At 43.5% G+C, this 10,042-nt stretch overlaps 1 long non-coding RNA gene across 2 annotated transcripts; it reads left to right on the forward strand.

Moving 5' to 3' along the window:
• Nucleotides 1–217: 217 nt before the first annotated feature.
• LOC139604877 (uncharacterized) lies at nucleotides 218–8,741 on the forward strand. 2 transcript variants are annotated; one of them, XR_011684137.1, is made up of 3 exons: nucleotides 218–401; nucleotides 5,759–6,730; nucleotides 7,804–8,741. It is a non-coding gene; the product is annotated as an uncharacterized lncRNA (long non-coding RNA). The 2 variants fall into 2 exon arrangements; XR_011684136.1 differs by lacking the exon at nucleotides 7,804–8,741 and having other exon boundaries at nucleotides 5,759–6,843.
• Nucleotides 8,742–10,042: the final 1,301 nt, after the last annotated feature.

The raw sequence follows: 10,042 nt of genomic DNA on the forward strand, positions 1-10,042 counted from the left end.
AGAAAGGGGTAAAAATCCAGCAAACGGAGGGAACCCACACATTCCACATGCTGCAGTGGCTGCTGGTGGCCACGCAGGCAGCATGCTAGATTGCGCAACTCAGCCACGTGACCCAGCCCCCAGGGGGCGTGGCTGCACCTCTGACCCAGTCTCCATGCGCGGGTCCAGGAAATGCATCACCAGGAGCTCCTGGAGATGTAATACCCGGAAGCGGCTTCCCTGTCCCAAGCACTCCGCCCCTGCCAGAGTTGGAATTTTCCTTGGACTATATACTGACAAGGGACACAAGGGATACCAGCAGAGAAAGCCAGAGCCATTGTCCCCCTGCAGAACACCGCGATAACACCGCTGTCGCTTTGTTGCCAACAGCTCTGCCTGATTCTGTGAGTGTCTGGCAAAAGGTAAGGCTTGCAGCTATTGTGACTGGGGACTATGAGGGGGCAGAACTCATTGATGTACCCATGTCGGGGGGGCTGGGAGCCTGAGGATGGGACACTGGGAGTTTGTCCAGTAATAAGAGGCAACGGAACGACTTCTGACAAGTATACTCCTTTTCAATGGCCAGTTCTCTCCAAACTGCGTCAGCTTGTGGCCAAACACAGTTTAGGTTCCACTGCCGTTGCTAACATGCTACGATTCCTAACCACTGAGGAAGTAACTCCCTTTGATATAAAGCAACTAGCAAAATTAATGTTTACAACAGTTCAATATATGGTGTTCAAATCTGCATGGAAAAGCAGTGCTAAAAAACAGGAGTTAAAAAATCTAAAGGTTCCGTGAGAGGACCCATGTTATGAGGCAGGGGTCCCTCAACTTCTAGGTCTACAGCCAGCAGGAGATCGAAGACTCCAGGCCAGGCTACATCCATTAATACTAGCACAGGTGAAGGAATTGGGACTGCAGGTACTGTTTAAAGTAACTAATATGGCAAAACCAACCCAAACATATTCTGAAATTGGACAAGGAGTTGAAGAACCGTATGTAGAGTTTATAGAGAGATAATAAGATGCTATGGAAAAACAAATTTTAATGTTGAGGTCAGAAGTCATCTAATTTTACAGTTAGCAAAGGACAATGCCAATGAGGACTGCTGAAAGGTTATAGAACTGCTCCCTAATGAAAATCCATCACTAAATGAATTGATAAATGCCTGTGCTAAGGTTGGATCTAATTCTCATAACATGACCATGTTAGCAGAGTCTATAGGAGCTGCTATAAAGGTAACACCTCATTGCTACAAATGTGGACAACAAGGCCACCTGAATGTAAACTGTCCCTAAAAGTCCTTTCCACAGGGGATGCTTCAAGGACAGAAGGGAGCAAATGAAAGTTGCAACCGATGTGGCAGGATCAGACATGCAACCAAGGTATGCAGGTCCAAATTTCATGTTAATGGTTAATGTCTCAAGAACCAGGGAAACAGGAAACCAAGCACAAAAGGGAAATGCATGATGACACAAGTAATTTCCCACCCCCCAGTACAAACCTGTGTGACCAACTCACAGCAAGAACAAGAGACTCAGCTGGCATGGATGTTTCCACCTCAGTCCCAGGAACCATAAACTCCTCAGTAGTACATAAGGTCCCTCTCAAGGCTCAGGGGCCTATTGGGAAAGGATTGAGTGCACTGTTAATTGGAAGGTCCAGTGCCACAATTCAAGGTATCATTGTGCACCCTGGTGTTGTTGATGCAGATTTTACTGGACAAATACATGCAATGGTTTCCACCCCTACTCCACCCATGACTATCCCTGAAAAAAACAGAATTACTCAACTTATCCCTTTTAAGTCTTTTGTCCCCAAAACAGATTCTAGGGAGCGAGGAGATCAAGGCTTCAGAGCAACAGGACAGCCCCAGGTGAACTGGACTGAGGTAGTAGGAGATCAAAGACCTAACATAGTTTGTATTGTTATGATGCCTAAAGCAAAGCCTTTGCAGATAGAGGTAAGTGGGATGATTCACGCAGGGGCAGATGCCACTATCATCTCTACCAACATGTGGCCTTCATTGTGGCGTACTACACCTGCGGGATCTGCTGTTGCTGGCTTCGGAGGGACCACACAGAGCTGCTTGAGCAGCAATCCTGTGTTGATCAAAAATCCTGAGGGCCAAACAGTTACAATCTGGCCTTACATCACTGCTGCACCACTGAACCTGTGGGGGAGGGAGGTTTTGTCTGCATGGGAAGTCTGGGTGGGGACAGATTTTTAACAGGGGCCACTGTATTAGAGGGCATACACTATCCCACATTAGCTCTAAAATGGCTCAGTGTGGGTACCACAGTGGCCCCTCGAGAAAGAGAAGTTACACGTCCTTAAGTCTTTGGTACAGGAAGAACTGGTTCAAGGACACATAGAGCCATCTATGAGCCCTTGGAACACCCCAGTATTTGTTATAAAAAAGAAATCTGGTAAGTGGAGGTTACTCCATGACCTGAGAAAAATTAACTCTGTGATGGACAGCATGGGCACATTGCAGCCTGGTATACCTTCTCCTACAATGATACCTCCCTCCTGGGACATCCTTATTGTGGACCTGAAAGATTGTTTTTTCACTATTCCATTGCACCCAGACAATACCCCAAAATTTGCTTTTACAGTACCTTCCATTAATAACGTGGCACCAGTTGAGTGTTATCAATTGAGAGTCCTTCCCCAAAGCATGGAAAACAGTCTGACAATCTGTCAATAGTACGTTGCACCGGCACTCTCATCAGTGACTGAACAATTTCCAGGGGCGTACTGTTATCATTACATGGACAACATTTTGACAGCAACCCAAACAAAAAAGGAACTCTCACAGATTCGGCCAAGCCTGTTGCAAGCATTAAAAACATTTAGGCTGCAAGTAGCACCAGAAAAGGTACAGCAGCAACCTTGGAAGTACCTTGTGTTAGCGTTCAGGAACACATAATCACAGAATGATTATATGTAGGCACTTTTATTGAAGAGCTCTGGGTGTCAGGGGTACAGACCCAAATCTGACTACGACATGGGTTCAGGATGAACATGTTTTTATACCCCTATTGTTATATAACTACATAATAATTATTAAACTTATATTGTTCTAATGTATACATTGATTTAATCCAAGCATGGATTTTTGTAATTTCCATCAAACCCCCCCAACATCGTTTCTCATGATTCTTGTTATGATTAAACAATAATTATATCCAATTACCAAACAATCATCACACCTAACAATCATATCATTTATCATAGTCATTAAATGATTATACAGGTGCAGCCTAACATTTTCCCAGGGCCTACCAGGCCTATCCTTCCTTTACTAACTCCCCTGAATATTCCATGATTTTAGAAACATTTTATCCCTATACTATCACTTGGACTCAAAATTATGGGTCAGACTATAAAGCCACAAGCAATCCAACTCTCAACCAAAATCCAAACACTAAAGGATGCACAAAACTTTTGGGTACCATCAACTGGGTCAGACTGTGGGAACTCAGCACATCGTTCCCGATGTCCAGAGATGCCAGGAGAACCCTTGGGGGTCTCGGAAATCCTGGAATGTTGCCAAGAGTGCTTGGTGGCTTGATTTTGATCCATCCACAGAAGTGACAGCAATTTGAGGACATGAGAATCACTTTAGAGTGAAAGGTGTAAAAGGGACACATTTAGAGAGTGAAATGTAAACTTTAAGGTTTTTGGTACAGGGGGGTTATGGAGACAAGATGGAGGGATCAGGGCGTATCTCGTCCTTCTTCTTTCTTCTTCTTGTCTTCCATCTCCTGTGGTGATGTTGGCACTTGGGGATTGGTTTATGGTGAAGGTGCACTTGCCAACATGGGTGAAAAGTATTGGAAAATAAAGGTAAATATCATGTACGTAGATTTTAGTATAAAAAGACATGACCGCCTCGTGGGTGGTCACGAGTGCCCTTGGCTGCCTTGCAGATCAGACCTCTGTTGGGCAGACAGAAAATTTTGTAGATAAGAAACAATAAACAATCTGAAGATCGAAAAGCTGAAGAGTCCAGACTCGTCCTTTGAAACGCGTGCCACCCAAGAACCACCCTACCCGTGTCGGGGCAGAGACAGACAGCTGAACCCGACATCAGACCTTACCTAGGATTGACCAACTCACAATTAACACCTTTATTTGACCTCTTAAAAGGTGATCCTGAGTTAACTTCCCCCAGAAAATTAACCCCAGAGGCAAAAGCTGCTCTGGAAATAGTAGAGCAAGCTATCACAAACAGACAAGTCCACCAGATATGCCCAGAGGTGTGTATCACTGTATTTATTCTCATTGTTAATTTTTATCCTACTGGTACTATTATACAGTGGAATACACACTGGCCTGACCCTTTGCCCATTCTAGAGCGCATGTTTTTACCTCACCAACCAAGAAAGACGGCACCCACAGTGTTTGAGCTAATTGCACAATTAATTATCAAATGTCGTCACAGGTGTTTACAATTGAATGCTAGAGATCCTTCACAAATTATTATTCCTGTGACATAAGAGTAGTTTGAATGGTGTTTTGCTAATTGTACCACCTTGCAAAGTGCTTTGCAAAAGTTTTCTGGAGAAATCACTTGCCATTTACCAAACCATAGATTGCTGAAGTGGGGAAACTGCACTATCTCTAAAACCTCTAAATAGCCAAACAACCTTAGAAGGTGTTACAGTGTTTACTGACAGCTCTGGGAAAAGAGGAAAGGCCATTGTAACATGGAACGAGGAAGGTGAGTGGCAAATGTTGGAGGGATATCAGAGTGGATCAATTAGTAGAGCTATGGGCTGTAGCTATGGCATTCCAACGTTTTCCCCACATTCCTCTAAATGATGTGACTGATTCTGCCTATGTTGCTGATATCACACAGACATTAGATCATGCATCACTAAAGGAAATTGACAATATAAAACTACTTGACTTACTAAAAACTCTGTGCCATACCATCCAAGCCAGAACTTGCCCCTATTATATATTACACATCAGAAGTCACACAAATTTACCAGGTTTCATTACAGAGGGCAATGCTCAAGCAGATAAGCTAGCTGGCCCTGCCTGGACAGCACCGCAGCCAGATATGCTGGCACAAGCAAAGGGCATCACATGATTTCTTCCACCAAGGTGTTCAGGCCTTACAACAGCAGTTCCAGCTGTCAAACACAAAGGCTCGTAATATTGTTAGCACCTGTGCTGACTGCCAAGGCCACACTGCACCACTGCAGATGGGGGTAAACCCTCGTGGACTGCGTGCTTTGCAAGTCTGGCAAACTGATGTCACTCACATCCCTGAATTCAGATGTCTAAAATATGTACATTTATCCATTGATACTTTTTCATCAGCAATAAGGATTACAGTACACACAGGAGAAAAAGGTCAGGATGCCATTGCACATTGGCACTCCACCTTTGCTGCTTTAGGTATCCCCTGTACCATCAAAACAGACAATGGTCCTGCTTACATTTCACAGAAAACAAGACATTTCCTACAGCTCTGGGGTGTGTCATACCACACTGGTATTCCCAAATTAGCAACAGGACAAGCCATCGTGGAAAGAGCACATGGCACTTTAAAATGCAAACTTGAAAAACAAAAGGGAGGGATGTGTGGTGAATTCCCACAGAGCAGGATAGCTAAAGCTATCTATACATGAAATCATTTGAGAGTATTAGAAAAGTCCCAGAACCCAGTCATTTTAAATCACTTTCTATCACTACAATCATTTGTCGATGATCAGTTGCCCAGACCCAAGGTAATGATGCGAGACCTTATCACCAATAGGTGGGGAGTGGAGAGGCCCATGGAATCTCATTACTGGTGGATGGGGATATGCGTGTGTTTCAACGGACACCGGAAGGCATTGGGTACCTGCCAGATGTGTCTGTCCTGCCCTATGTCCTGCCCAGAACCACAAGCAGCATCCCTCTGATAGCTCCTCAACAGACGGGGTGGAGCCGTGTGTGGAACAGTGATTGAAACAACTTGTTTACCTACCTCATGGAAATCTGACACTCTTGAAGTTCATATAAGGACTTTATTTGTTTACAAACTGTTTTTTCTGTTTACAAATTGTCTGGTTGTAAGAGACAGTCTGAAGTTTCCCTCATTTCCTTCACGATCATTGCAAGGACAGAGACTAAGACCCTGAAGACTCTGACTGGACTTCTGGCCTGGTTGAGGGTGGATGCTCGCCAAGTGATTGTTTGCAGGTGTGCTTGCTGTGCCACCACAGTACACTGCTTTGGGCAGGGACTGGCAATTAGTGGCTTGCTCTGTATGCTTAGATCTGCTTCATGATCCCTACTCATCACAATAGCCCATGAATTTCCCCACCTCTTGGCCAAATGAACTTTCTGAGGTAACTCTGTTGATCCCCCCACGGAAGATTCCTCATCTGCCTCACGACCACTGTCAAGGATGGAGAATTGAAGCCCCCTACCAAGGACTGAGACTCTTACAATTCTAACACAGGGGCGCTGGCCTGACTGAAGCAGGATGTCTGCCAAGTGTTGCCTGCAGATGTGTTTGCTGGACCAAGACTGGTTTCCCATAGAAACCAGTCCTGAAACAATGGGTCCCAAGCTGGACTGTCTGTACTTGTTCTCTACAGACTAATTCTCCATTGTTATTTACCTGTTCCCCCCTCGGTGGAGGACTATAATAGACCCCTGAGTTAACCAAGACTTTGAGATTCTCCCCAACGTGACAAGATGGATCTATCGGCCGGACCATGAGGATTTTGTCTCTCTGTTGGTAGCTATACCCTTTCCCCTCTTTCTCTCTCTCACTATCCTTTATCTCCTTTCTAAATCCTTCTATCGCATTTGCTGTGGGCACTCAATAAAAGGTGCATTTGTTTTGATTAATACTGAAATCCCCTCTGTGTTGCTTTTTGCACTCTGAGATCGGTAAAACGAACCATTGTGACTCCCGCTTGTACTAGCGGATCGTGACACTGGTAGTTGGGTTTTTTCTAACAGTTCTAAGGGTTAAATGGTTTCTTGTTTTTAGAGTTAAGTTGTAACTTGAAACTATAAGTAGTTAACCTGTGGCATGTTAGCCTGAAGGATTGTGATCTTGCCTAACAGCTCTTGGAAGTGAGTGCTGCAACTCCAGTGGTACATGGAACACATCGCTAGCTAGGGAAGCTAGGTTTGTCAAATTAAATAGAAGGCCTCATTCAAATTAGACTCATGCTATTTGTGTCATCCTACCTGCAAAGAGCCCTTGCAGTTAAGGTAACAGAGAACATTTTGCATTTTTTAATAAAAAGGAAAAGGGGAATTGTTACAGCTGGTCTGTGGCTGGGCAATTAATTCGGCTATAAATAAGAAATCCAGCCCGGTTCCATAAACCGGTGCCTGGGTGAACAATGATAGGATACATTCAAACCCAAACAGGGACTTCACCCAATCATGTTCCGTCCTAAGCTGCAGACATCTCACTGGTCAAAGAGCTGGGCAGTGTTAAAACCAGACCAATCAGTGGTTTAAACCCAGGAGTTTCAAACCCCCTATATAAGCAAGCTTCCATAATAAACCATTGCTGTTGTTGCGTGGATTTCTGAGAGTTTGTGTCATCCCTGTCTCTGAACAGTGACCCCACGTAACAATTAGCTACTACTAGATGAATATCAGGTACTATTTTATTAATGGCCCTTAAATCTTGTACTAATCTCTATTCCCCATTTTTCTTTTAACTGGTACTATTGGTGTGTTACATTCTGACTCACACTCTTTCCATAACCCACATTAAAAAAATATTTATAAGCTTCTCCAACTTTTTCCTTGCCTCCCACTTAATAGAATACTGTATTTGCTTTACAGGTCTGGCTTCAGGTTTGAGAGTAATCCTCACCAGTTTGACCATCTTTGATCATCCAGGCATCTCAGTTGCCTGTACCAACAAGGTTACAGCATTCTCTGCCTCCTCTGTGATTTCTTCTACCTCGTTTGATTCCTGTAACATAAAAATCTTTGCCTCTATGGCTTTTGATTCAAGTCTTTGAATTTGTATTTCCCCATCCAGGAAAATTATTTAAGGATCCAATTTTCCCCAACAAGGGGATTGGGCATTCAGGCATATATAAAAATTGATGTGTCCCCAAATGTTTTCCTAATTTAAATGGTAATGGTTGTAAAAACAGTCCTGTTTTTCCTCCCTGTCACACCCACAACGCTTACAGGTTCCAAGCTAAACTTTCTTCTGCACATATTCAATACAGAATAAGTTGCTCCTGTATCAAATAAAAAAGTTTACCTTTTAATTCCCCAGCAATAATGTAACCAGGGGCTCAGCTGAGGATGATTCTCCTGGTCCTCTTCAGGGGAATTCTTCATCTTCACTTAAAGTTTGATAGTTTGAAGAGCTGGGTTTAGGTTTCCCATGCGCTTTTCCCCAGCCTGGGGATACTTCCTTTTCCAGTATCCCCTTTATTTACAAATTGCCAATGTATACTTCAGCCACCAATTATTACAATATTCAACCAATTGTTTCTGAGTGAGGGGGTTGTCCCACAATTTTCCCCAATGCTTTAATATGCATCCTAGGGGGGATTTATTCAGAATCCCCCCTTTCCCTAGATGAACCACTCCCCATTTAAACCATGTGATATTCCAAACCAATTACCATTTAGGAGCTCCTAGAAGGGAATCTAACCTTTCCCCGTTCCCACCTTAAGTATCTTTAAACCCAACCCAGTGAAGCTTTTGTGGCATCTTATGGGCAGGTTAACACCTTTAAAATAAAGAATGCCTTTATCTTACCAGTGGTCTCGCTCCAATTTCCTTCAGTCTGGGATTTGCAGGTTCTCCCCAAGAATCCCTCAGTGTCAGCTGGAGGTCCCACATCCCTCAGATCCATTGAAATTCAGGAGTGGGTCCTGTGGGGAAAATCACACTATGAAAAGCCAGGGTTCATAAAGGAAACACGAGTCCTGCAACTTCATTCGAATAAAGGAAGAGAGTCCTCTGGGGCATATGCCCGTGGGGTTTCTCTCTTGAGGTTTCAGAGGATATAGCCTCCTTTTATCCTTAACTCCTGGCTGCATGTTGCCCTCTTCTTTCCCTCTTGGCTGAGGTACTAGGAAGGTACAGCTTTCCCAAACTGCCTACCTCACATTCCCCCCTTGAACCTATAATTTTCCCCTGTAGATATAACAGACTGGTCAGAGAAAGAGAAAGATAGATAAACATTCCAAAGAGTTGGTCTGGGAGGCTTTAGGGAGCTGGAGAGAAATAATGATAATCAAATGCAAACAATCCACAGGTGGTGTTTTGTAACAAACTGTTTTGCTCATAAAGAGGGTGTCTTCTTAATTAACCAATCATGTGAAATGTATTGATTAAATGACCAATCAGGTCCACCTGTAGCAACTAAGGTATAAAAAAGGGAGAGGGTCAAATAAATGAGGCTTTTACCATTTGCCTTCTAATACAACTCTGTGTCATCTCTGACTCAACACTGACATTCCCCCAAAGTTCAGAAGTTCAAACTATCTGGGTTTTGCACTAGACTTTGTACAGACACATTTGTCTATTACCCTAAAATTCAGGAGTTCAAACTGCAATCAAACTGTCCGGGTTCTGTAACAAACTTGCATCTTGAGGTTGGTAGAGACATTAAGACCCATTTCAAAGGCATAAACACCCATCTCTCCTAAAGACCCTCACGCATCCAGTTGTTTGTAAAGACATTAGCACCCATCTTTCCTATCAGTCCCATCTGGGTCGCCAAAATTGTTACTAAAAATTGGTAAAAATAAAAACTCCTTAACACTAATGTAGCATTAAGAAGCAGGCATTCTTTATTCAGCCAGATGCACAAGGGGATATCTCCTCCAAAATACTGTGCGTGCTGAGTACCCAAAAAGTTCCCGATTATATACTATGTTTTACATACATTTTCACTGATTTTCCTGGACTAGGCATACATGTGATAATCATTTCCCCAAAATCATTAACATATGTTCCCTCCCCTTTATGCATGTGTTCTGTCCTGGAGGTCTCTTTGCTGGTCCCTGGTAGTCAGTGACCCGAAAGTCATACCTGACTGCCTGGTGAACTG

This window comes from Agelaius tricolor, unplaced genomic scaffold (assembly GCF_023055355.1).
Source record: "Agelaius tricolor isolate 1412-34295 unplaced genomic scaffold, bAgeTri1.0.p SCAF_56, whole genome shotgun sequence".
Classification (NCBI taxonomy): Eukaryota; Metazoa; Chordata; class Aves; order Passeriformes; family Icteridae; genus Agelaius; species Agelaius tricolor.